General features: G+C 46.8%; 2 protein-coding genes across 6 annotated transcripts in view; one reads left to right on the forward strand and one right to left on the reverse strand.

Moving 5' to 3' along the window:
* DENND6B (DENN domain containing 6B) overlaps window positions 1-25,969 on the reverse strand; it is a 126,939-nt gene that overhangs the window by 80,621 nt on the left and 20,349 nt on the right. The window lies entirely within an intron of this gene.
* The window catches only part of PPP6R2 (protein phosphatase 6 regulatory subunit 2), a 205,691-nt gene continuing 203,921 nt past the window's right edge, over window positions 24,200-25,969 (forward strand). For all 5 annotated transcript variants that reach the window (XM_040413539.1, XM_040413542.1, XM_040413541.1 and 2 more), the window contains exon 1: window positions 24,200-24,477. The gene's annotated coding sequence lies outside the window, so the exon portion shown is untranslated. The remainder of the gene's footprint in view (window positions 24,478-25,969) is intronic.

Genomic DNA, 25,969 nt, shown 5'->3' on the forward strand with positions numbered 1-25,969 from the left:
TATTTTTTTAGCTAAACGGCAGGACAATAAGCTCTTATATTAGGATGGTTAGATAAAGCAGACACTAGCGGATCGCTAGTGTCTGAAAGCTAAATAGGTGAAACGAAGTGATAGAAACCCTTTAAAGGGTTTCTGTCACCTGAAAAATGGGTATTAAACTGGCTGACATTAGCGATGTGCTAATGTCAGCTGAACATAACTATATTAGTGCCATCTCACTGCCTGCCGCCGTAATTGAGAAAAACAAACTTTTATAATATGCTAATCTAGTGTAGCAGGCCCCCCCCCACTCCTAGTGACTAATTAGCATATTATAAAAGTTTGTTTTTCTCAATAACGGCGGCACGCAGTGAGATGGCACTAATATAGTTAGCACATCACTAATGTCAACCAGTTTAATACCCATTTTTCAGGTGACAGAAACCCTTTCAGGATCCCTACACACATGAATTTTAAAGCGTATGTGTTTTTTTTTATAGCCTTTTTGTATAGGTTCTTTATGTCTAAATAGTATAAAAATGTATTTTAACTTTCAGTGACAGCAGGGCAACCCAGAGAGAAGGCAGCAACAGTTCCCAGGTGTCCCTGCCTTCTAGATCGCTGCATACACAGCGCTCACTGAGCACCACCGGAGTCGGGAGAGTGCAGGAGCTGTCGGGTCTTTCACAGACTTCGGTCAGCCCTGCACTGAGGCTGTACAGCCTCTCTGGGGGGGTGTATTTCCCCTGCAACTGGGGCTACTATGTAAGCCCCAGTTATAGGAGAAATCAATAGTGGAAAAAAACAAAAAAAAGTGAAGGTAAATGCCTTGTATGAACTTTAGGTGAGACGCAAAGTGTAAAATAAAAAAAATAAAGTGTTAAAATAAAAAAAAAGGTTTCACATGTAAAAAAAAAAATTCCCTAAGGAATAAATTCTTATTTTTTAAATAGAAAAAAAATTAATAAATTAGACATATTTGGTATTACCGCGTCCGTGACGGTCGGCTCTATAAATATATCACATGATCCACCCAGTCTGATAAACACCATAAAAAAATAAAAACTTTGTCAAAAAAAGCTATTTTTGTCATCTTACATCACAAAAAGTGCAACACCAAGTGATCAAAAAGGTGTGTGTCCCACAAAATGGTACCAATAAAAGTCACCTCATCCCGCAAAAAATGACACCCTAGCTAAGACAATCGGTCAAAAAATAAAAAAGCTATGGCTATCAGACTATGGAGACACTAAAACATAATTTCTTGGTTTAAAAAATGCTATTATTGTGTAAGGCCCCTTTCACACAGGCGATTTTTCCACACGGGTGCAATGTGTGAGTTAAACGCATTGCACCCGCACTGAATCCGGACCCATTCACTTCTATGGGGCTGTGCACATGAGCAGTGATTTTCACGCACCACTTGTGCTTTGCGTGAAAATCGCAGCATGTTCTATTTTGTGCGTTTTTCACACAACGCAGACCCCATAGAAGTGAATGGGGCTGCGTGAAAATCGCAAGCAAGTGCGGATGCAGTGCGATTTTCACGCATAATTGCTAGGAGACGATCGGGATGGGGACCCGATCATTATTATTTTCCCTTATAACATGGTTATAAGGGAAAATAATAGCATTCTTTAACCACTTGCCGCACACCTAACGCCGATAGGCGTCCAGGCGGCGGCAGTCACAGGCTCAGTGACGCCTATTGGCGTCATCTCGTGTGAGACGAGATTTCCTGTGAACGCGCGCTCACAGGAGTGCGCGTTCACAGGATCGCGCAGTTCAGAAGTTCATCTACAGCCTTGTAAATAGCTTCTGATATACCTGCTACCTGCTCCTCTGGTGGTCCCTTTTGCTTGGATCGACCACCAGAGGACACAGGTAGCTCTGTAATAAGTAGCACCAAACACCACACATACACTACACCCCCCCCGTCACTTATTAACCCCTGATCACCCATATTATACTCCCTGATCACCCCCCTGTCAGGGTCCCTTATCACAGCCAGTTACTTAGCTACATAGGTAGTTAAGGCCCAGCCCACCGCAGTCACTGATTAGCGTCATCGCTTTCGCTAATCAGCACTAGTACTATATAGTATCTACAAAAAATAGTGGTAGGTTGTGGTGGCTCACTAGCAAGTAGTTAAGGTATGGTGCTGCAAGCTCATATAGAGGGAATCACCCCACCCTCTCTTAAAGGCAAATGTAGTAATAGAGTAATGAGCGAGCACTCATACACTTGGCAACCAAATTGACATGTGCAGAAAATATTTATTATATCCCCATAAAATACAAGTAATAAAATTTATAAGAACAATGTAGCAATAATATACAACATTACAATCACATATATTGTGGTAGATATGATCAACACTATATTCATATGACTCAATAGTGTCGATAAATTCAATAATATATATCACACCAAGAAACTTCAAGTATATGCTGTTATTTGGGAAAGAGGGGGTATTATCTTCTAGCGCTCTATCCCAATTTGGGAAACTGAATGTCACTGAAAATGTTGTAGGTGTATTCACTGGGAGCGCAACATGTTCATAAAGTGTCCACAGGAATCCTGATAATGTGAGAAGTCTCTTATAGCATATCCTTTTGTGGTCGATATGAGCTTTGGATTGAAGAAAACTTTAAATCGATATTTGGCTTACCGTCTAGCGTCTGCTGTCTCCCTATTGCTTCAATGGAGCTTTAAATATTTGCCGGCTTATTCAGTCGCTCCATACAGCAAGCTGGTTTAAATTTCGCAGGAGTTCCAAAGATCGCAGGAGTTGCCACTCTGTTCCGCAATTTCCTTTGGTGCAGCTTTCGACGATAAGAATAGTTAATCCTTTACTGTAGAGATTTTCTTCTGTATGGCCATACAATATTATCGGAGGCTTTTCAATGCAGGTACATCACTTGTTTCACCATACGCGTTACGGGTAGATTCACTCTCCCTTCCTCAGTGGTCACTTTCCCAAATAACAGCATATACTTGAAGTTTCTTGGTGTGATATATATTATTGAATTTATCGACACTATTGAGTCATATGAATATAGTGTTGATCATATCTACCACAATATATGTGATTGTAATGTTGTATATTATATAGTATCTGTAAGTGATCAAGACTGATCGCAATCAGATCTATATAAGTACATTAGGGTCACCTTAGTCTCTACAAAAAACGCAGTGTTCGCCGGATCAGGCCTGATCTTGTGCCCACACTTGCGTTCAGTCCGCCCCACTGCAGTGACAGAATTATTTTTTTTCTGATCACTGCAAAAACACAGTAAAATCGCTGCGCCGCTATAAAGATCACTTCTGAGCTTTTTGGATCTTTATTAGCGATCGCAGCAAGCACTCCTTTTTACTAGGCAGGTGTGCTCTTTTTCCTGGGTAGTCTCAGAGGAATACCCCCTAAATTTATTCCGCTGAAGAGGCCTACAGGATTCTGGCCGTGATGGATGAAAGCGATGGGGACACCTCACCTGCTGAATCCAGTGGTTCAGAATATGAACCTGTAGACAGCAGTGGGACTCTAACCGCTAGCGAAGATGACGAGGTTGAGGTCCCTGCTACGGTCAGGCGTACCCGATCGCATGTCAGTGTTCTGCATACCCCGCGTGATGATCCTCATTTGCAGCAGAGTGGTGCTAGCGCTGATCTTTATTAAGGTGCGGCATATACCAGCAGTGCAGCACATCCTGGACCTTCTACCAGCACTGCCGTATTCCCTGGTGAAGTGGCGAGCACCAGAAGGGCAGTTCAAGCTGGTACGGTGGCACATGCAGTAACTCCCCCGTCGCAGCCACCACGTTCACACGCCCGTAGAGCCCTTAGTCTCCCAGAGGTGCTGGCAAACCCTAATTGGCAATCCCCTGCTTCCGCCGCACCCGTATTGCCCCCTTTCACCGCCCAGTCTGGAGTTTGCGTGGAGACAGCTCATTTAGGATCAGCCCTTGAGTTTTTTGAGCTGTTCTTCACCGCGGATCTCTATGACTTAGTTGTGGCAGAAACCAACCGCTACGCCACACAGTATATTACCGCCAATCCGGAAAGCTTCTATGCCCAGCCTTTCCGGTGGAAACCAGTCACAGTTTCCGAATTTAAAATATTTTTAGGCCTTCTCCTCAGCATGGGTCTAACTAAAAATTTTTTATTGCGGTCCTATTGGTCTAAAGACCCAATACATTACATGCCCATGTTCTCTGCTGCTATGTCCAGGGCACGTTTTGAGGGCATCATGCGCTTTATGCATTTTACTGACAATAAAACCTGACATCCAAGAGGCCACCCTGCTTATGACCAGCTCCACAAAATTCCCCTCATAGACCATTTGTCATCCAGGTTTGCAGATGTGTATACCCCCAATCAGAACATCTGCATAGACGAGTCCCTAGTACATTTTACCGGGCGCCTTGGCATCAAACAGTACATCCCCAGCAAGCGCGCTCGGTATGGGGTCAAACTGTATAAGCTCTGTGAAAGGGCCACAGGCTATACATATAGTTTTAGGGTCTATGAGGGAAAAGACTCAAAACTGGAGCCGGTCGGATGTCCTGACTACCTGGGGAGCAGTGGCAAGAAATTCTGGGACTTGGTGTCACCCTTACTCCACAAGGGGTACCACTTATACGTGGACAATTTTTACTCAAGCGTGGCCCTCTTTCGGCACTTACATCTAGTCAGAATTCAATGCTGTGGCACCGCGCGACCTAGTCGCCGGGGCTTCCCCCAACGGCTCGTTAGTACCCGACTTGCACGGGGGGAGAGGGCTGCCTTGTGTGACCAAGAACTGCTCGCGGTGAAGTGGAGGGACGTTTACCTTCTGTCCACCATTAACGCAGACACGACTGTCCAAATTGAAAGGGCAACTAAAGTCATTGAGAAACCCCTCTCTGTCCACGACTATAACCTTCACATGGGAGGGTTGGACTTCAATGACCAGATGTTAGCTCCCTATTTAGTGTCCCGCCGCACCAGACGCTGGTATAAGAAGGTGTCTGTATATTTAATTCAATTGGCTCTGTATAATAGTTTTGTTCTCTACAGTAAGGCTGGGAGAACGGGATCCTTCCTAAAATTCCAGGAAGAGATCATTTTGGAACTCCTGTATCCAGGAGGGTCTGTGCCCCTGATGTAGTTAGCCGGCTACATGGCAGACACTTCCCGAGTGTCTATCCTGGTACCCCAACTCAACGTTCCCCAAGAAAAAGATGTCGTGTCTGTAGCAGGGCTGGAATAAGGAGTGACACCAACTTTTTTTTGTCCTGACCAGCCTGCCCTATGCATAGGGGAGTGTTTCCGCAAGTACGATACACAGGTACACTATTAGTGTAGGGATCGCGTGACACAGGACAGGCACACAGGGGTCTTAGGGCCCTTTCACACAGAGCTGCCACAAACCTCTCCTTTCACCTGGGACAAAGAGCATAATGTACTTCGCCACATCTCTGGGCGATTTGCGCTTTGCCCCATGGGGAAGGAGAGGTTTGTCCTCTAAAGGTAGAAAAAAAAAAAAATCACAGGTAAGCAAAAAAGTTAATGTTCTGTTCAAATGTTATATAAAGTTAATGTTAATAAATTTATTGCGTTGCGGCCTGTTTTATTTTTTTTCTACCTTCTATGTGGACCAAGCTATCAACCAGCTGCAGCACTGATGTGCATTCTGACAGAAGCATTGCGTTGCTGTCAGATTAGAGTCGGAGTATGCGGCGCTGCAAGACGAGATTTCTCCTCTGCAATAAAAAAGATACGTTTGCCGAGGCTTATGGGCTGAGGGGCGGTGTTCATATGCTTTGGCAAACACTTTGTATAAAAATAAAAAAAATAAAAAATTCCGGCAATGATTTATTCATCCACATCCATTGAAGTGAATGGAGAAATCGGGTTTGCCAGGGCATACGAGCTGAAGTGGGTTTGGATGTTGGGCGGAGCTCCTATGTCCTGGCAGACGCCTTTCCCCTCCTTTTTTTTTTTGCACATTTTTTGGCAGAGATTTTTTCATCCACATTGATCGATGCGAATGAAGAAATCTGTGCCGTTCATTTTTTCTTTCAGCCAAGAGGCTGAACGGAAAAAAAAAATCTCATTACCCGTATGCTCAATATAAGGAGAATAGCAGAAACTCCTAATGCTGGCTATACATGTAATGATTGTGGAGACCCTCAAATGCCAGGGCAGTACAAACACCCCACAAATGACCCCATTTTGGAAAGAAGACACCCCAAGGTATTCGCTAAGGGGCATATTGAGTCCATGAAAGATTGAACTTTTTGTCCCAAGTTAGCGGAAAGGGAGACTTTGTGAGAAAAAAATAAAAAAATAAATCAATTTCCGCTAACTTATGCCAAAAAAAAATAAAAAATCTTCTATAAACTCGCCATGCCCCTCACGGAATACCTTGGGGTGTCTTCTTTCCAAAATGGGGTCACATGTGGGGTATTTATTAGGGATCGACCGATATTGATTTTTTAGGGCCGATACTGATACCGATAATTTGTGAACTTTCAGGCCGATAGCCGATAATTTATACCGATATTCTGGGAATTTTCATTTTTGAGAAAAAAAAAAATTCCTACACAAATCTGATGAAAATTAATATGTTTATTGTTAATGTGTATTTTTTTTGTTTATTGTTAATGTGTATTTTTTTTTTATAAATCTTTTTCATTTATACTTAATATTTTTGTGTTTTTTTTTTACTAACTTTTAACCCCCTTAGGGACTAGAACCTTTGTCCTATTCACCCTGATAGATCTCTATCAGGGTGAATAGGATCTCACACTGTCCCTGCTGCTCTGTGCATAGTGCACACAGCAGCATGGAGCTGAACATGGCAGCCAGGGCTTCAATAGCGTCCTGGCTGCCATGGTAACCGATCGGAGCCCCAGGCTTACACAGCTGGGGCTCCGATCGGAGGAGCAGGGAAGAGGGGACCCTGTGGCCACTGCCACCAATGATTAATACTGGGTGGGGGGGGGAGGGGGCGCACTGCGCCACCAATGTTTTCACTATTGGCCGGGATTGGGATGGGGGGCGCACTGCGCCACCAATGATTAATACTGGGGGGCGCACTGTGCCACCAATGAAGATAAGTCTATCGATCATTCATATACAGGAGGCGGGAGCTGGCTGCAGAATCACATAGCCGGCTCCCGACCTCTATCAGCGGTAGCTGCGATCCGCGGCACCTGAGGAGTTAACTACCGCGGACCGCAGCTATTGCTCATAGAGGTCGGGAGCCGGCTATGTGATTCTGCAGCCAGCTCCCGCCTCCTGTATATGAATGAATGAAAGGCTTATCTTCATTGGTGGCGCAGCGGCCACAGCCCCTCCCCTCCTCTTATGTTCTATCCCCTCATTGGCGGCAGCGGCAGCAGCAGCACAGGGGGAGGAGACACTGCTTCCTTCTCCCCTGTGCTGCGGAGGGAACACAGAACGCGCTGTCAGCAGCGCGTTCTGTGTTCCCCATACGTTATCGTTATATATCGGCAAAATTGATGCCGATACCGATAACGTTCAAAATCCTCAATATCGGCCGATAATATCGGCCAAACCGATAATCGGTCGATCCCTAGTATTTATACTTCCCTGGCATTTTAGGGGCCCTAAAGCGTGAGAAGAAGTCTGGAATCCAAATGTCTAAAAATGCCCTCCCAAAAGGTACTCATTGGAATTTGGGCCCCTTTGCGCACCTAGGCTGCAAAAAAGTGTCACATATGTGGTATCGCCGTACTCAGGAGAAGTAGGGCAATGTGTTTTGGGGTGTCTTTTTACATATACCCATGCTGGGTGAGAGAAATATCTCTGTAAATTGACAACTTTGTATAAAAAAAAATGGGAAAAGTTGTCATTTACAGAGATATTTCTCTCACCAAGCATGGGTATATGTAAAAATACACCCCAAAACACATTGCCCTACTTCTCCTGAGTACGACGATACCACATGTGTGACACTTTTTTGCAGCCTAGGTGCGTAAAGGGGCCCAAATTCCAATGAGTACCTTTAGGATTTACAGGGTTGCTCACAATTTAGCCCCGCCCAAAATGCCAGAACAGTAAACACACCCCACAAATGACCCCATTTCGGAAAGTAGACACCCCAAGGTATTCACTGAGGGGCATAGTGAGTCCGTGGGAGATTTTAATTTTTTTTGCCAGTTTTCAGTAACCGCTAACTTGTGAAAAAAAATTAAATCATACATGAACTCACCATGCCCCTCCGCGAATACTTAGGGGTGTCTTCTTTCTAAAATGGGGTCATTTGGGGGGTATTTATACTATCCTGACATTCTAGCACCTCAAGAAACATGACAGGTGCTCAGAAAGTCAGAGCTGCTTCAAAATGCGTAAATTCAATTTATTTTACCATAGTTTGTAAACGCTATAACTTTTGCGCAAACCAATAAATACACACTTATTGGATTTTTTTTTTATCGAAGACATGTAGCACAATAAATTCTGACACAAACTTGTATAGAAATGTAATTATATTTGAACAATTCAACCAGAGAAAGTTAAAAATACACTTTCTTTGAGAAAATTGCGGCCTATTTTGATTAATATCGGAAAAATGAAAAATCTTAGCAGCAAAACACACCTCTTTCAGCCCTCTGGCCCGCCCTTCTGTCCCATTACCTCCTCCGCCTCCAGCCGGCGGACGTCACGAGCGGCACCAGAGGAAGGCGGGCTGGCTGTCTTTAGTTGGCCGACGCATGCGCAATATGAAAATCTGTTCCTCTGCCCATAATGGGCAGAGCAGTGCACAGGTGCGTGCCAGTTCCCAGCCTGACTTCTTCTCTTGCCGCTCGTGACGTCCGCCGGCTGGAGGCAGAGGAGGAGGTAATAATAGAACAGAAGGGCGGGCCAGAGGGCTGAAATAGGTGTGTTTTTCTGGGCACATCGCCCAGTAACGCCCTTCCCTGGGCACCTTCAGAACCTCATTTGTATACTATCAAAAAGTGTTTATTTCATGATCTGGACGAGGGACACATAAAAGAAAGGTACGATTGTAATGAGGGTCAAAGAGTCTATAACCTGATCTGAGCGGTCTAAAACGCTCAGATTAGGTAAAAGACTCCCTTTAAATAAATAAGAAAAAGTATACATATTAGATATCGCCACGTCCGTAACGATCTGCTCTATAAAAATGTCACATGACTTAACGCCTCAGGTGAACGCTGTAAAAATAAATAAATAAAAACTGTGCTAAAACAACCAATTTTTTGGTCACCTTGCCCTGTAAAGTGTTCTAATGAATGATCAAAAAATCATATGTACCCAAAAATGGTACCAATAAAAACGTCAAATCTTCCTGCAAAAAACGAGCCCCTACACAAGATGATCGGCAGAAAAAAAATTAGAATATGGCGTTCAGGAAATGGAGACACAAAAACATAATTTTTTTTCAACAATGCTTTATTATGTAAAACTGAAACAAAGAAAGTAGACATATTTGATATCATTGCATAAGTAACAACCTGCTCTATAAAAATAGCGCATGATCTAACCTGTCACATGAATGTTGTAAAAAATAAAAACAGTGCTAAAACAGCCATTTTTTGGTTACCTTGCCTCACAAAAAACGTAATATAGCACTATTAAAATATCATATGTACCCCAAAATAGTACCAATAAAACTGGCACCTTATCCCCTAGTTTCCAAAATGGGGTCACTTTTTGGGAGTTTCTACTGTAAGGGTGCATCAGGGGGGCTTCAAATTGGACATGGTATCTAAAAACCAGTTCCACAAAATCTGCCTTCCAAAAACCAATACGGCACTCCTTTTCTTCTGCGCCCTGCCGTGTGCCCTTACATCAGTTTCCGTAAGGCCCCTTTCACACGAGCGAGTTTTCCGCGCGGGTGCAATTCGTGACGTGAACGCATTGCACCCGCACTGAATCCGGACCCATTCATTTCTATGGGGCTGTGCACACCAGCTGTGATTTTCACGCATCACTTGTGCGTTGCGTGAAAATCGCAGCATGTTCTATATTCTGCGTTTTTCACGCAACGGAGGCCCCATAGAAGTGAATGGGGCTGCGTGAAAATCGGAAGCATCCGCAAGCAAGTGCGGATGCGGTGCGATTTTCACGCACGTTTGCTAGGAGAGGATCGGGATGGGGACCCGAACATTATTATTTTCCGTTATAACATGGTTATAAGGGAAAATAATAGCATTCCTAATACAGAATGCTTAGTACAATAGGGCTGGAGGGGTTAATTAAAATAAATAAATAATATAACTCACCTTAGTCCACTTGATTGCGCAGCCCGGCTTCTCTTCTGTCTTCTTTGCTGTGCACAGGAAAAGGACCTTTGATGACGTCACTGCGCTCATCACATGGTCCGTCACATGATCCATCACCATGGTAAAAAGGCCATGTGATGAACCATGTGATGAGCGCAGTGACGTCATCAAAGGTCTTATTCCTCAAAGAAAAAGACAGAAGAGATGCCGTGCTGCGCGATCAAGTGGATTAAGGGGAGTTAAATTTTATTTTTATTTTTTTAACCCCTCCAGCCCTATTGTACTATGCATTCTGTATTAAGAATGCTATTATTTTCCCTTATAACCATGTTATAAGGGAAAATAATAAAATCTACACAACACCTAACCCAAACCCGAACTTTTGTGAAGAAGTCCGAGTCCGGGTTCGGGTACGAAACATGCCGATTTTTCTCACGCGCGTGCAAAACGCATTACAATGTTTTGCACCCGCGCGGAAAAAGCGCAAACATGGAACACAATCGCAGTGAAAACTGACTTGTTTTAGTGTCAAAATCGTACCATTTTCCCTGAACGCATCCGGCCCCAATCCGCAACGCCCGTGTGAAAGGGGCCTAAACCGCAGAATCAGGGTAATAACTATTGAGTTTTGTTTGGGTGTTAACCCTCGATGTGTTAAAGAATTTTTATTAAAATGGAAACTCTGCCAAAAAAGTGAAATTTTTAAATTTGATCTCCATTTTCCTTTAATTCTTGTGAAACACCTAAAGGGTTAACAAAGTTTGAAAAATCAGTTTTGAGTAACTTGAGGGGTGTAGTTTCTACAATGGGGTCATTTATGGGGGTATCCACTATGTAGGCCCCACAAAGTGACTTTAGACCTGAACTGGTTCTTAAAAAGTGGATTTTGACAATTTTCTTAAGAATTTTAAGAATTGCTTCTAAAATTCTAAGCCTTCTAACGTCCTAAAAAAATAAAATGACATTTACAAAACGACGCCAACATAAAGTAGACATATGGGGAATGTTAAGTAATAAATATTTTATGAGGTATAACTTTCTGTTTTAGGCCTCATGCACACGACCGTTGTGTGCATCCGTGGCCGTTGTGCCGTTTTTTTTCGCGGACCCATTGACTTTCAATGGGTCCGTGGAAAAATCGGAAAATGCACCGTTTTGCAGCCGAGACCGTGATCCGTGTATCCTGTCCGTCAAAAAAATATGACCTGTCCTATTTTTTTGACGGACAACGGTTCACGGACCCATTCAGGTCAATGGGTCCGTGAAAGAACACGGATGCACACAAGATTGGCATCCGTGTCCGTGATCCGTGGCCGTAGGTTACTTTAATACAGACGGATCCGAAGATCCGTCTGCATAAAAGCTTTTTCAGAGCTGAGTTTTCACTTTGTGAAAACTCAGATCCGACAATATATTCTAACACAGAGGCGTTCCCATGGTGATGGGGACGCTTCAGGTTAGAATATACTAAAAGAACTGTGTACATGACTGCCCCCTGCTGCCTGGCAAGTGCGGCCGGCCCCCCCCCTCCCCTGTAGTTAACTCATTGGTGGCCAGTGGGCCCCCCTCCCTCTCCTGTAGTTAACTCGTTGGTGGCCAGTGCGGCCGGCCCCCCTCCATCCCCTGTAGTTAACTCGGTGGCCAGTGGGCCTTCTCCCCTCCCTCCCCCTCCTAATTAAAATCTCCCCCCCCCCTATCATTGGTGGCAACGGAGAGTACCGATCGGAGTCCCAGTTTAATCGCTGGGGATCCGATCGGTAACCATGGCAACCAGGACGCTACTGCTGTCCCGGTTGCCATGGTTACTTAGCAATTTGTAGAACCATTATACTTACCTGCGAGCTGCGATGTCTGCGTCCGGCCGGGAGCTCCTCCTACTGGTAAGTGACAGGTCTGTGCGGCGCATTGCTTAATGACCTGTCACTTACCAGTAGGAGGAGCTCCCGGCCGGACGCAGACATCGCAGCTCGCAGGTAAGTATAATGGTTCTACAAATTGCTAAGTAACCATGGCAACCGGGACAGCAGTAGCGTCCTGGTTGCCATGGTTACCGATCGGAGCCCCAGCGTTTAAACTGAGACTCCGATCGGTACTCTCCGCTGCCACCAATGATAGGGGGGGAGAATTTAATTAGGAGGGGGAGGGAGGGGAGAAGGCCCACTGGCCACCAACGAGTTAACTACAGGGGAGGGAGGGGGGGGGGCCCACTGGCCACCAACGAGTTAACTACAGGGGAGGGAGGGGGGCCGGCCGCACTGGCCACCAACGAGTTAACTACAGGGGAGGGAGGGGGGCCCACTGGCCACCAATGAGTTAACTACAGGGGAGGGAGGCGGCCGCACTGGCCACCAATGTGTTAACTACAGGGGGAGGGGGGCTGCCCCCTGCTGCCTGGCAGCACCTGCCAGGCAGCAGGGGGCAGTCATGTACACAGTTCTTTCAGTATATTCTAACCTGAAGTGTCCCTATCACCATGGGAACGCCTCTGTGTTAGAATACACTGTCGGATTTGAGTTTCACGATGTAACTCAAATCCGACGGTATATTCTAACATAGAGGCGTTCCCATGGTGATGGGGACGCTTCAAGTTAAAATATACCATCGGATTGGAGAAAACTCCAGTCCTATGGTATATTAACTCCTGACTTTACATTGAAAGTCAATGGGGGACGGATCCGTTTGAAATTGCACTATATTGTGTCAACGTCAAACGGATCCGTCCCCATTGACTTGCATTGTAATTCAGGACGGATCCGTTTGGCTCCGCACGGCCAGGCGGACCTCCAAAAATCAAGGAAGACCCACGGACGAAAAAACGGTCACGGATCACGGAAAAACGGAACCCGTTTTTGCGGACCGCAAAAAAATACGGTCGTGTGCATGAGGCCTTAAAAGCAGAGAAATAGAAATTTTTCAACATTTTTGGTCAATTTGGGATTTTTTCATAAATAAAGGTGAAATATATTGACTCAAATTTATGACTAGCATGAAGTACAATGTGTCACGAGAAAACAATCTCTGAATGGCTTGGATAAGTAAAAGCGTTCCAAAGCTATTACCACATAAAGTGACATATGTCAGATTTGCAAAATTAGGCCTGGTCAGGAAGGAGGCAAATGGCTCAGATGTGAAGTGGTTAATTATACGAAAAGAGGGGTGATTTTAAACTTTTATATGAGCTTATTACATTTTTTATTTTTTTTTGGTTTATCAGAAATTTATTATTAGCTTATTTTGCTCACTTCTGCTCATTTCTTATCCCGGCCTGCCATCTGGTGGCCAAAATAAGAATTGCAGTTTGAATATTGTTGGCCTACTCACTAAGGCCTCTTTCACACTTGAGTTGTCTGGATCCGTCAGCCACTCCATTTGCCGGAGGTGCCCGCCGGATCCGTAACACCGCAAGTGAACTGAAAACGGATCCGTCTTCAAAATGCGTTCAGTGTTACTATGGCACCCAGGACGCTATTAAAGTCCTGGCTGCCATAGTAGTAGTGGGGAGCGGGGGAGCAGTATACTTACCGTCCGTGCGGCTCCCGGGGCGCTCCAGAATGACGTCAGGGTGCCCCATGCGCATGGATGACGTGATCCATGCGATCACGTCATCCATGCGCGTGGGGCGCCCTGACGTCTCTCTGAAGCGCCCCGGGAGCCGCACGGACGGTAAGTATACTGCTCCCCCGCTCTCCACTACACTTTACCATGGCAAACAGGACTTTAGTGTCCTGGCAGCCATGGTAACCATTCAGAAAAAGCTAAACGTCGGATCCGGTAATGCGCCGAAACAAGGTTTAGCTTAAGGCCGGATCCGGATTAATGCCTTTCAATGGGCATTAATTCCGGATCCGGCCTTGCGGCAAGTGTTCAGGATTTTTGACCGGAACAAAAAGCGCAGCATGCTGCGGTATTTTCTCCGGCCAAAAAACGTTCCGGTCCTGAACTGAAGACATCCTGAACCGATTTATCTCCATTCAGAATGGAAAATAACAACGCAAGTGTGAAAGAGCCCTAAGGCAGGCATCCTCAAACTGCAGCCCTCCAGCTGTTGCAAAACTCCCAGCATGCCCTAACAGCCTACAGGTATCAGCATACAGCAAGGCATTGTGGGAGTTGTACTGTAGTTTTACAACAGCTGGAGGGCCGCAGTTTGAGAATGCCTGCACTAAGGCTACCAGTATTCAGTGCCACTACCTATGCCCGGATTGGACACACGGGGCATAGGTAGGAAGCCCGGAAGCGCGAGCTTCTGGGTTTTTGCACATATAGGTGCAGTGATCTCAATTGATCATGGCATCTAAAGCATTTAATTACCGCGATCGGCATTATTGCCGGTCACAGTAATTAGCCGCAGGTCTCTGCTGTATGAAACAGCAGAGATCTGCCAGCCATGACGCCTGCTGCATGTGCGAGCGGGCGTCATGTTTACACATTGCACCAGCGCCTGGTAGCCTAAGGCCTCTTTCACACTTGCGTTGTTGGGATCCGGCATGCACTTCCGTTGCCGGAGGTGCCTGCCGGATCCGGAAAAACGCAAGTGTACTGAAAGCATTTGAAGACGGATCCGTCTTCCAAATGCTTTCAGTGTTACTATGGCACCCAGGACGCTATTAAAGTCCTGGTTGCCATAGTAGGAGCGGGGAGCGGGGGAGCGGTATACTTACAGTCCGTGCGGCTCCCGGGGCGCTCCAGAATGACGTCAGAGCGCCCCATGCGCATGGATGACGTGATCCATGCGATCACGTCATCCATGCTCTTGGGGCGCCCTGACGTCACTCTGGAGCGCCCGGGGAGCCGCACGGACGGTAAGTACACTGCTCCCCCGCTCCCTGCTACACTTACCATGGCTGTCAGGACTTTAGCGTCCCGGCAGCCATGGTAACCACTCTGAAAAAGCTAAATGTCGGCTCCGGCAATGCGCCGAAACGACGTTTAGCTTAAGGCCGGATCCGGATCAATGCCTTCCAATGGGCATTAATTCCGGATCCGGCCTTGCGGCAAGTGTTCCGGATTTTTGGCCGGAGCAAAAAGCGCAGCATGCTGCGGTATTTTCTCCGGCCAACAAACGTTCCGTACCGGAACTGAAGACATCCTGATGCATCCTGAACGGATTACTCTCCATTCAGAATGCATTAGGATAATCCTGATCAGGATTCTTCCGGCATAGAGCCCCGGCGACGGAACTCTATGCCGGAAGACAATAACGCAAGTGTGAAAGAGCCCTTAGGGTTAAAGGGCTGTACAGGGGGCATTATTACTGTGTAGTGAGAAAAACAAGGCACATTTATTTTCTAAGTACAGTAATAAGGACGGATCAGGCAGCAACAGGCACAGAATTGGGGGGATTAGCAGTTTGTGTAGGTTGGGGGAAGGTAATGAGAGTGGTGGACCAGTGAGGAGCCAAGGATGTCTCTGTTACTAAGCTCATGCACACACACGACTGTTGTTGTTTTACAGTCTGTAAATCACGAACACTGGGTGTGTCCATGCCGCATTTTCCATGTCCGGTCCATCTTTTTGCGGACCGTATACGAAACCGTGCATTTAAACGGGTCCGCAAAAAAAAGGAAGTTATTCAGTGTGCATTCCGCTTTCGTATGTCTGTTCTGCAAAAATAGAACATGTCCTATTATTGTCCACATAATTGACAAGGATAGGACGGTTCTATTAGGGGACAGCTGTTCCGTTCCGCAAAATACCGAATGCACACAGACGTCATCTGTATTTTTTTGCGGATCCGTTTTTTATGGACCACAAAATACGTACGGGCGTGTGCATCCGTGGCCGTTGTGCCGTTTTCCGTAATTTTCTGCGGACCCATTGACTTTCAATGGGGTTGAAAACTTGGAAAATGCACCGTTCATCAGCGGCCGTGATCCGTGTTTCCTGTCCGTCAAAAAAATAAGACCTGTCCTATTTTTTTGACGGACAACGGTTCATGGACCCATTCAAGTCAATGGGTCCGTGAAAGAACACGGATGCACACAAGATTGGCATCCGTGGCCGTAGGTTACTTTCATACAGACGGATCCGAAGATCCGTCTGCATAAAAGCTTTTTCAGAGCTGAGTTTTCACTTCGTGAAAACTCATATCCGACAGTATATTCTAACACAGAGGCGTTCCCATAGTGGTGGGGACACTTCTAGTTAGAATATACTACGAACTGTGTACATGACTGCCCCCTGCTGCCTGGCAGCACCCGATCTCTTACAGGGGGCTGTGATCCGCACAATTAACCCATCAGGTGCTGCACCTAAAGGGTTAATTGTGCATATCATAGCCCCCTATAAGAGATCAGGGGCTGCCAGGCAGCAGGGGGCAGACCCCCCTCCCTCCCCAGTTTTAATTTCATTGGTGGCCAGTGCGGCCCCCCCCTCCATTGTATTATTTTCATTGGTGGCACAGTGTGCGGCCCCCCTCCCTCCCTCTATTGTACAAACCGGATTCCAAAAAAGTTGGGACAAGTAGCAATAAGAGGCTGGAAAAAGTAAATTTGAGCATAACGAAGAGCTGGAAGACCAATTAACACTAATTAGGTCAATTGGCAACATGATTGGGTATAAAAAGAGCTTCTCAGAGTGGCAGAGTCTCTCAGAAGCCAAGATGGGTAGAGGATCACCAATTCCCACAATGTTGCGCAGAAAGATAGTGGAGCAATATCAGAAAGGTGTTACCCAGCGAAAAATTGCAAAGACATTGCATCTATCATCATCCACTGTGCATAACATCATCCGAAGATTCAGAGAATCTGGAGCAATCTCTGTGCGTAAGGGTCAAGGCCGTAAAACCATACTGGATGCCCGTGATCTCCGGGCCCTTAAACGACACTGCACCACAAACAGGAATGCTACTGTAAAGGAAATCACAGAATGGGCTCAGGAATACTTCCAAAAACCATTTTCAGTCAACACGATCCACCGTGCCATCCGCCGTTGCCAGCTGAATCTCTACAGTGCAAAGAAGAAGCCATTTCTAAGCAAGATCCACAAGCTCAGGCGTTTTCACTGGGCCAGGGATCATTTAAAATGGAGTGTGGCAAAATGGAAGACTGTTCTGTGGTCAGACGAGTCACGATTCAAAGTTCTTTTTGGAAATCTGGGACACCATGTCATCCGGACCAAAGAGGACAAGGACAACCCAAGTTTTTATCAAGGCTCAGTTCAGAAGCCTGCATCTCTGATGGTATGGGGTTGCATGAGTGCGTGTGGCATGGGCAGCTTGCATGTCTGGAAAGGCACCATCAATGCAGAAAAATATATTCAGGTTCTAGAACAACATATGCTCCCATCCAGACGTCATCTCTTTCAGGGAAGACCCTGCATTTCTCAACAAGATAATGCCAGACCACATTCTGCATCAATCACAACATCATGGCTGCGTAGGAGAAGGATCCGGGTACTGAAATGGCCAGTCTGCAGTCCAGATCTTTCACCTATAGAGAACATTTGGCGCATCATAAAGAGGAAGGTGCAACAAAGAAGGCCCAAGACGATTGAACAGTTAGAGGCCTGTATTAGACAAGAATGGGAGAGCATTCCTATTTCTAAACTTGAGAAACTGGTCTCCTCGGTCCCCAGACGTCTGTTGAGTGTTGTAAGAAGAAGGGGAGATGCCACACAGTGGTGAAAATGGCCTTGTCCCAACTTTTTGGGGATTTGTTGACACCATGAAATTCTGATTCAACATATTTTTCCCTTAAAATGGTACATTTTCTCAGTTTAAACTTTTGTTCCGTGATTTATGTTCTATTCTGAATAAAATATTAGAAGTTGGCACCTCCACATCATTGCATTCAGTTTTTATTCACGATTTGTATAGTGTCCCAACTTTTTTGGAATCCGGTTTGTATTATTTTCATTGGTGGCCAGTGTGCGGCCACCCCTCTCCCCCCCGATCATTGGTGGCAGCGGATAGTTCTGATCGGAGTCCCAGTTTAATCGCTGGGGCTCCGATCAGTAACCATGGCAACCAGGACGCTACTGCAGTCCTGGTTGCCATGGTTACTTAGCAATATTAGAAGCATCATACTTACCGGCCGGGAGCTCCTCCTACTGGTAAGTGACAGATCATTAAGCAATGCGCCGCACAGACCTGTCACTTACCAGTAGGAGGAGCTCCCGGCCGGTCACAGACAGCGCAGCAGGTAAGTATGATGCTTCTAATATTGCTACGTAACCATGGCAAGTAGCGTCCTGGTTGCCATGGTTACCGATCGGAGCCCCAGCGATTAAACTGGTTCTCCGATCGGAACTCTCCGCTGCCACCAATGATCAGGGGGGGGGGAGAGGGGAGGCCGCACACTGTGCCACCAATGAAAATAATACAATAGAGGGAGGGAGGGGGGGCTGCACACTGTGCCACCAATGAAAATAATTCAATAGAGGGAGGGAGGGGGGCCGCACACTGGCCACCAATGGAAATAAATAATACAATAGAGGGAGGGAGGGGGACCGAGGGTGGTCTTCCCCCGATCTCTTACAGGGGACTATGATACGCACAATTAACCCCCCTCAGGTGCGGCACTTGAGGGGTTAATTGTGCGGATCACAGCCCCCTGTAAGAGATCGGGTGCTGCCATGTACACAGTTCTTAGTATATTCTAACTTGAAGCGTCCCCCTCACTATGGGAACGCCTCTGTGTTAGAATATACTGTCGGATCTGAGTTTCACATCTAACTCATAACAGACAGTATATTCTAACATAGAGGCGTTCCCATGGTGATGGGGACGCTTCAAGTTAAAATATACCATCAGATTGGAGAAAACTCCGATCCGATGATATAATAGGGACTCCTGACTTTACATTGAAAGTCAATGGGGGACGGATCCGTTTGCAATTGCACCATATTGTGTCAACGTCAAACGGATCTGTCCCCATTGACTTGCATTGTAAGTCAGGACGGATCCGTTTGGGTCCGCACGGCCAGGCGGACACCAAAACTACATTTTTTTCATGTCCGTGGATCCTCCAAAAATCAAGGAAAACCCACGGACGAAAAAACGGTCACGGATCACGGACCTACGGACCCCGTTTTTGTGGACCTTAAAAAAAAAAAACGGTCGTGTGCATGAGGCCTAACAGAGATGTACGTACATGAAGTCATTTCCATTTTTTTTGTTTTGTTACCCTATTGGAGTGAATGGTTCCACATATGGGCCGCCCACAAAAATTAAATAAAAAACAGAATGGACACAGAGAAGAAAAATACTTCAATTACTCTTACCGGTAATATGTTTTCCATGAGCCCATGACAGCACCTGTGAGAGATCCTCCTCCTTCCGGACAGGAAACAGGAACTTCCCAGATCTTTAAATTGGTCCCATGCCTTCCACCTTCAGTATTTGACAAGATTCCTGGGACCAGCAACACACCTATATATAGTGAAAACTAACAACATAGGCGAGAAAACATAATAGAAAAAAACTCTGCGCCAAATATATGCCAGGCATATCTCTTCTTTGGCACCATACTAAAGAGTAAATTTCTCTCTTTTTTTTTCCATCATCATACTTTATAAAAAATATTTTATTTCCTTTTTTTTTTTTTTTTTTTAAGGGAGGGAATTATGTAGGTGCTGTCATGGGCTCATGGAAAACATATTACCGGTAAGAGTAATTGAAGTATTTCCATTACGCCCCATGACAGCACCTGTGAGAGACTAGACTAGATAACTATTAGGGAGGGACTACAGCCTGCAGCACCTTTCTCCCAAAAGACATATCCTGCACAGATGAAAGGTCCAACCTGTAGTGCTTGTAAAACGTAGAGGGAGAACTCCACGTTGCAGCCCTGCAGATTTGTTCTATGGTAGCACACCCTTTTTCTGCCCAGGAAGAGGCTACTGCCCTGGTGGAATGGGCTGAAAAAACTGAAGGGACCTGACAATCTGATAGTGAATATGCCAAACCTATCGCTCTCTTTATCCATCTGGCTAAGGTACGGCTTGTAACCTTTGAGCCCCTGTTCTGACCCTGAAATTGAACAAAGAGTTGCGGGGTCTTTCTAAAGTCCTTTGTAGACTCTAAATACTCACAGACACACCTTCTTACGTCTAAAGTATGAAAGGATCTTTCTCCTTCATTCTTTGGGTCCTGAAAAAAGGAAGGGAGAACTATCTCCCGAGACTTATGGAATACCGACACTACTTTGGGCAGGAAGGTTTTCCATACTCTCAGATAGATTTCGGAGGTGACTTTTTTCCTACTAGCCAGGAGAGTCCCAATGACTTGTTCTGATAGGCCTCTAGACCTGAAGAATGTCCTCTCAAAATCCAAGCTGTCAGGTGGAGGTTCTTGACTTCCGGATGACGTAGAGGGCCCCGATATAATAGGTCCTGTCTTTCTGGAAGCACCCAGGGATCGGCTATTGATAGTCTCCTCAACCAAGCCACCTAAACTCTTTTTGGCCAGAATGGTGCTATTAGTATCACTGTAGCCTGTTCCCTCCTGATCTTCTGGATCACTCTGGGCAATAGGGTGATGGGAGGGAAAGCATAGACTAGGCCCTTCAGATTTATCATCAGCCTGTTGGGCTTGGGGACCAGAAATGGGGTTGAATAAAAACCCCCTCCTTGTTCGTCCTTTGGGACTGGAACGAGGACTACCTTCTCCAGGAGGTTGTTTATTTCCTCCGAAGGTGCCACCTGTTCTGGAGGATTTTGGTTTAATGAAGTAATTTTGAATGTCCTGGGTGGTAGTCTCTTGAAGTCTAGGCGATAGCCTTCCCTTATAACACCCTTTATCCAGGCGCTTGCGGTAATATTTCGCCAGGCCGGAAAAAATAAGGAAAGACGACCGCCTACTTGGGGTCTGGCGTCATTGTTGAGTGGAACTTGATGTTTGAGGTCTGGATTTAAACAGCACACCTTTGGATTTATCAGAACTCCACTCCCTCCTTATCTTTTGATCCCCAAAACCTTTCCTTCTTTCATTGATCCGAAATGGCTTCCCCTGTTTAGGAAAGGACAGTGCTGGAAATCCTTTTTTCTTATCAGATGCCTTATCTAAAATATCATCTAAGGCTGACCCAAACAAAAAATCTCCTTGGCAAGGGAGGGCACAGAGCTTAGATTTTGAAGCTACATCGCCCTTCCACCCTTTCAACCATAACGACCTTCTGGCTGAATTGGACAATGCAGCCGCCCTAGCGGAAAGCCTCAATGCATCAGCAGAGGCATCAGAGATGAAATCCACTGCACTGGACATAGTTGGTATAGCCTCCAGCAGCTGATCCCTAGGAGTCTTGTTCTCTATATGAGACACTAATTCCTCCAACCAGAGCTTTAATGACCTTGCCACCGAGGTAGTCGCTATATTTGGTTTAAAGGCAGAAGTGGAAGCTTCCCAATTCTTCCTTAAGTACGCATCAGCCCTTTTGTCCATGGGATCTGTAAGGGACCCTAAATCCTCAAACGGGAGAGCTGACTTCTTATTTATCTTAGCTACGGAAGCGTCTACCTTCGGTACCTCCTGCCAAGCTGATACTTCTTGATCGTCAAAGGGGTACTTTCTCCTGACCGCTCTAGGGATAAAGAATTTTTTATCGGGCTTCTCCCATTCGCGTTTAATCAGGTCCTTGATACAGTCCTGAATGGGGAACACCCTAGACTTTTTAGGCTTTAGGCTCTCAAACATTAGCTCTGGTCTAGACCTGGACTGCTTTTCTTCCTCAAGCTCCATCGTGGATCTAACCGCCTTCAATAGTAGATCTGTATTTTCCGCACTAAATAACGGCTTCCCTGTCAAATCCTCAGAGGAGGAATCTGAGTCTGCAATAGCGCCCTCCTCAGACCCAGAGTCCATAGAATCCTCCACTATCGCCTTTTGGGCCCTCTTATGCCTGGATGAGCTAGGCAGGGATTTTTTAAACTCCTCCACAGAAGAACGTACTTCGTTTTTAACTAAATCCTGGATACTCTGCAATAAAGATGGCGACCCCTCTGCCACTAACTTATCCAGACATGATTGACAACATGTTTTTGGGTAAGACGGATCCAACTTCCGCTTGCAAATTCCACACTCTTTAGCTCTTTTGTGGGAAGCTTTCTTTGGGGCTTCTTTAACCTGCATTTAATAAAACAGCCCAATCAGTCTAACCTGACCATAATAATAACTCCCCGAAGGGAGATGGTGGGGGTTAACCCCTCTTACCCCCAGGAGTACCATGCTTGGTTCCGAAAGCTGCTCCTGTCTGTCGGTGCGCTGTTGTACTTCCCCCTCTTCTTGCATGATAATGCTATCTCAAGGGGGGCCAATGGAGGGCTGCAGGTGCCGTCTGGCGTCCGGTCCGGTCAGTATCTGCCTGCTGCTGCTCCCTCCACGCTGGCTGGCCGGCGTTCCCTTTTTCAAATGGGCCGCGCAACGCCCGCCATGTTTAAGCTCCTCCCCTTCCGGCCGGTGGAACGCACGCGTCACCTCCGGTGCGACGCGCACGCCCAGCTCAGCCAGCCTCAATGAGCGGAGAAGACGAACCTCCCCCCTCACGCCGCAACTTCGCCGGCAGGCAGGGTCACAAGGCAGCAACAGGATTCCCCCCATGGCACCAAAGAAGGGAAAAAACAGCAGACGCCGGGCTTCTCAGCGGCTCCTAGTGGAGACTTACGCTGACAGGTACCTCCACTAGGTTTCGTTTTAACCCTAGAGATCCTGCAGCCGAAAATAGACCTGGAAAGAAATCCTCCTGTCCCTGGACAGGAAACAGGAAAGAACTGAAGGTGGAAGGCATGGGACCAATTTAAAGATCTGGGAAGTTCCTGTTTCCTGTCCGGAAGGAGGAGGATCTCTCACAGGTGCTGTCATGGGGCGTAATGGAAAACACGTTGGAGTCCTAAGGGCTTTTTCACACGAGCGAGTCCATTGCGGGAATCACGCTCCGTGTGTGAGTGTGATCCTCTGGTCTGGACTTGCAGGAGCGCACGGCCTTATCATGAGTTATAATGCTATGTGCCTCTGCTTGACCTTATTTCTACAGAATCATACTGACAGCTTTATGTCACTAGGATTCTGTGGAAAAAAGGTCATGCAGAGACACACAGCATTATAACTCATGATAATGCCGTGCGCTCCTGTAAGGCTAGTTTCACACTTGCGGCAGGACGGATCCGACATGCTGTTCACCGTGTCGGATCTGTCCTGCGGCTATTTGGCTGTGCCCCCATTGACTATAATGGGGACGGGGGCGGAGCTCCGGCGCAGCACGGCGAAAGCCACCGGACTAAAAAACCTGACATGCAGTAATTTTAGTCCGGCGGCCTTAAGCCGTGCACCGCCGTAGCTCCGCCCCCGTCCCCATTATAGTCAAGGGGGACGGAGCGGCGGCCCGGGGAAATAGCCGCAGGACGGATCCGACATGGTGAACAGCATGTCGGATCCGTCCTGCCGCAAGTGTGAAAGTACCCTAGTCCAGAGCGGAGGATCACCCTCGTACACGGAGCGTGATTGCCGCAATGGACTCGCTCGTGTGAAACAGCCCTTACTCTGCAGACACAAGTCCTGGCTGGAAGAAGTCATCATGGCGGTCTGGACCAGGTGAAAAGAAAACACTTGTGATAGGATTTTACTGTACTGTAATCACGTATAAGTATAAGTCTAAACCTAATACCTACCACTACATGGTCCCTGTATAGCAGTATAATTTTGGTCTCCCTATAATGTTTTCTCTCTGCGGAGTGCTTCTGAGATTTTACCTGATAAGTGTTATAAAAGGACATGTGGACATTGGGGCAGACCTCTGCACTGATCACTACTGGACTAGTCCTTTACAGTGTTTATGTTCTGTACCAGGCTCAGTCCACGCTCGGAGGACAGACATTACCGTGTGTACCCCGATGTGACATGTCCCCTGTGTCAGGGCAGGCTCGTACATGGCGGCACAGTCTAGTCAGCCTCAGGAGCTCGCACCACTCATTCCGCGGTCCTCTGTATTCACACACTCGTCCTCTCCGCTCTCCCTCCCCCGTGATGTGGCGCCTCCCCCGTGTCCGCCATCTTGCGGCCGGTGACTGAGAGAATCTCGGCCCGTGAGAGTAATACCGAGCTGAAACGGAGTGACCCGGGATTTTCAACGTGCGCTCCTTTAACCCTAGCAGGGAAATCACACCCGGGTGCCTTGAACGTACTTGGACTCCTCTCACACAAGGCCAGCCGGCGGAGAAGCTGTGTGGCACACGGACCCTGCAGACCGGGGGATAAAGTTCCGGCGAGGCCGAGCACAGCTCCCTCTTCACGTACGTCTCCGCTGCTGTACGGTATTTCTGTCAGGCTCCGCAGATAAATAGCGGGGCGCCTGTTTTTTTTTTTTTCCGGACAGTCCTGTGTGAACATGGGAGTTTAGCTTCTTTAGTGTGCATTTGTGCTCGGGGAAAAGCTGCCTGTGCGGTCACCATTCTGTTACTTCATATCTGCTCTCATGTTGTGCAACTTGCTGCTAGTGTCATGAGGGATGCGTTCTCTGCTCTCCACATAGGTGGTAATGTGCTTTCTACGGTATATGTATGTGCTGTCTAATAGTGACAGGTACTTGTTACCTCAGGACTGTGTATGTGCTAACAGTGACAGGTACTCACTACCACAGAACTGTGTATGTACTAATAGTGACAGGTACTCACTACCACAGGACTGTGTATGTACTAATAGTGACAGGTACTCACTACCACAGGACTGTGTATGTACTAATGGTGACAGGTACTCACTACCACAGAACTGTGTATGTACTAATGGTGACAGGTACTCACTACCACAGAACTGTGTATGTACTAATAGTGACAGGTACTCACTACCACAGGACTGTGTATGTACTAATAGTGACAGGTACTCACTACCACAGCACATATACAGTCAGTCCTGAGGTGGTGAGTACCTGTCACTGTTAGGTCTGTGTATGTGCTATCTAATAGTGACAGGTACTCACTACCACAGAACTGTGTATGTACTAATAGTGACAGATACTCATTACCTCAGGACTGTGTATGTGCTATCTAATAGTGACAGGTACTTGTTACCTCAGGACTGTGTATGTACTAATAGTGACAGGAACTCGTTACCTCAGGACTATGTATGTACTAATAGTGACAGGTACTCACTACCACAGGACTGTGTATGTACTAATAGTGACAGATTCTCACTACCTCAGCACATACACAGTCAGTCCTGAAGTGGTGGGTACCTTTCACTGTTAGGACTGTGTATGTGCTATCTAATAGTGACAGGTACTCACTACCACAGAACCAGGGGCGTAGCTATGGGGGGTGCAGAGGTAGCAGTCGCTAACGGGCCCAGGAGCCTGAGGGGCCCCAAAGACCCTTGAACCACATGAAAAGACACCTGTTTTATAGAAGGTGCATGCTGGTCAAGTTACACCTCTGGCTGGAGGGAAGGTGTTAGGTCAAGAATTTGGCATGGTGGAGGGTAGCGGTGGGCGGTATAGGCGATATGCAATATAAATTTGGGCCACGGTATGGATTTTCGCCATATCGCCGGACCGCGATATGATCCCGCTCTCTGCGCGCACCATTTTCTCCTGAGCCGGCCGGCACAGTGGAGGGAGAAGGAGGGAGTCCCTCCCTCCCCACTGTGCGCGGCTGCTGCTGAACACCAATGAGGACAGAGTAGGAGGAGGAGGGGAGGGACTGTGGCCACTGCGCCACCAATGAATGTGCCGGCCATATCCCACAGGGTCCCCCCCCCATCATTGGTGGCAGTGGGCAGTTCCGATCGGAGTCCCAGCAGTGTAATG

The sequence above is a fragment of the Bufo bufo genome, chromosome 1 (genome assembly GCF_905171765.1).
Source record: "Bufo bufo chromosome 1, aBufBuf1.1, whole genome shotgun sequence".
In the NCBI taxonomy this organism is placed as follows: Eukaryota; Metazoa; Chordata; class Amphibia; order Anura; family Bufonidae; genus Bufo; species Bufo bufo.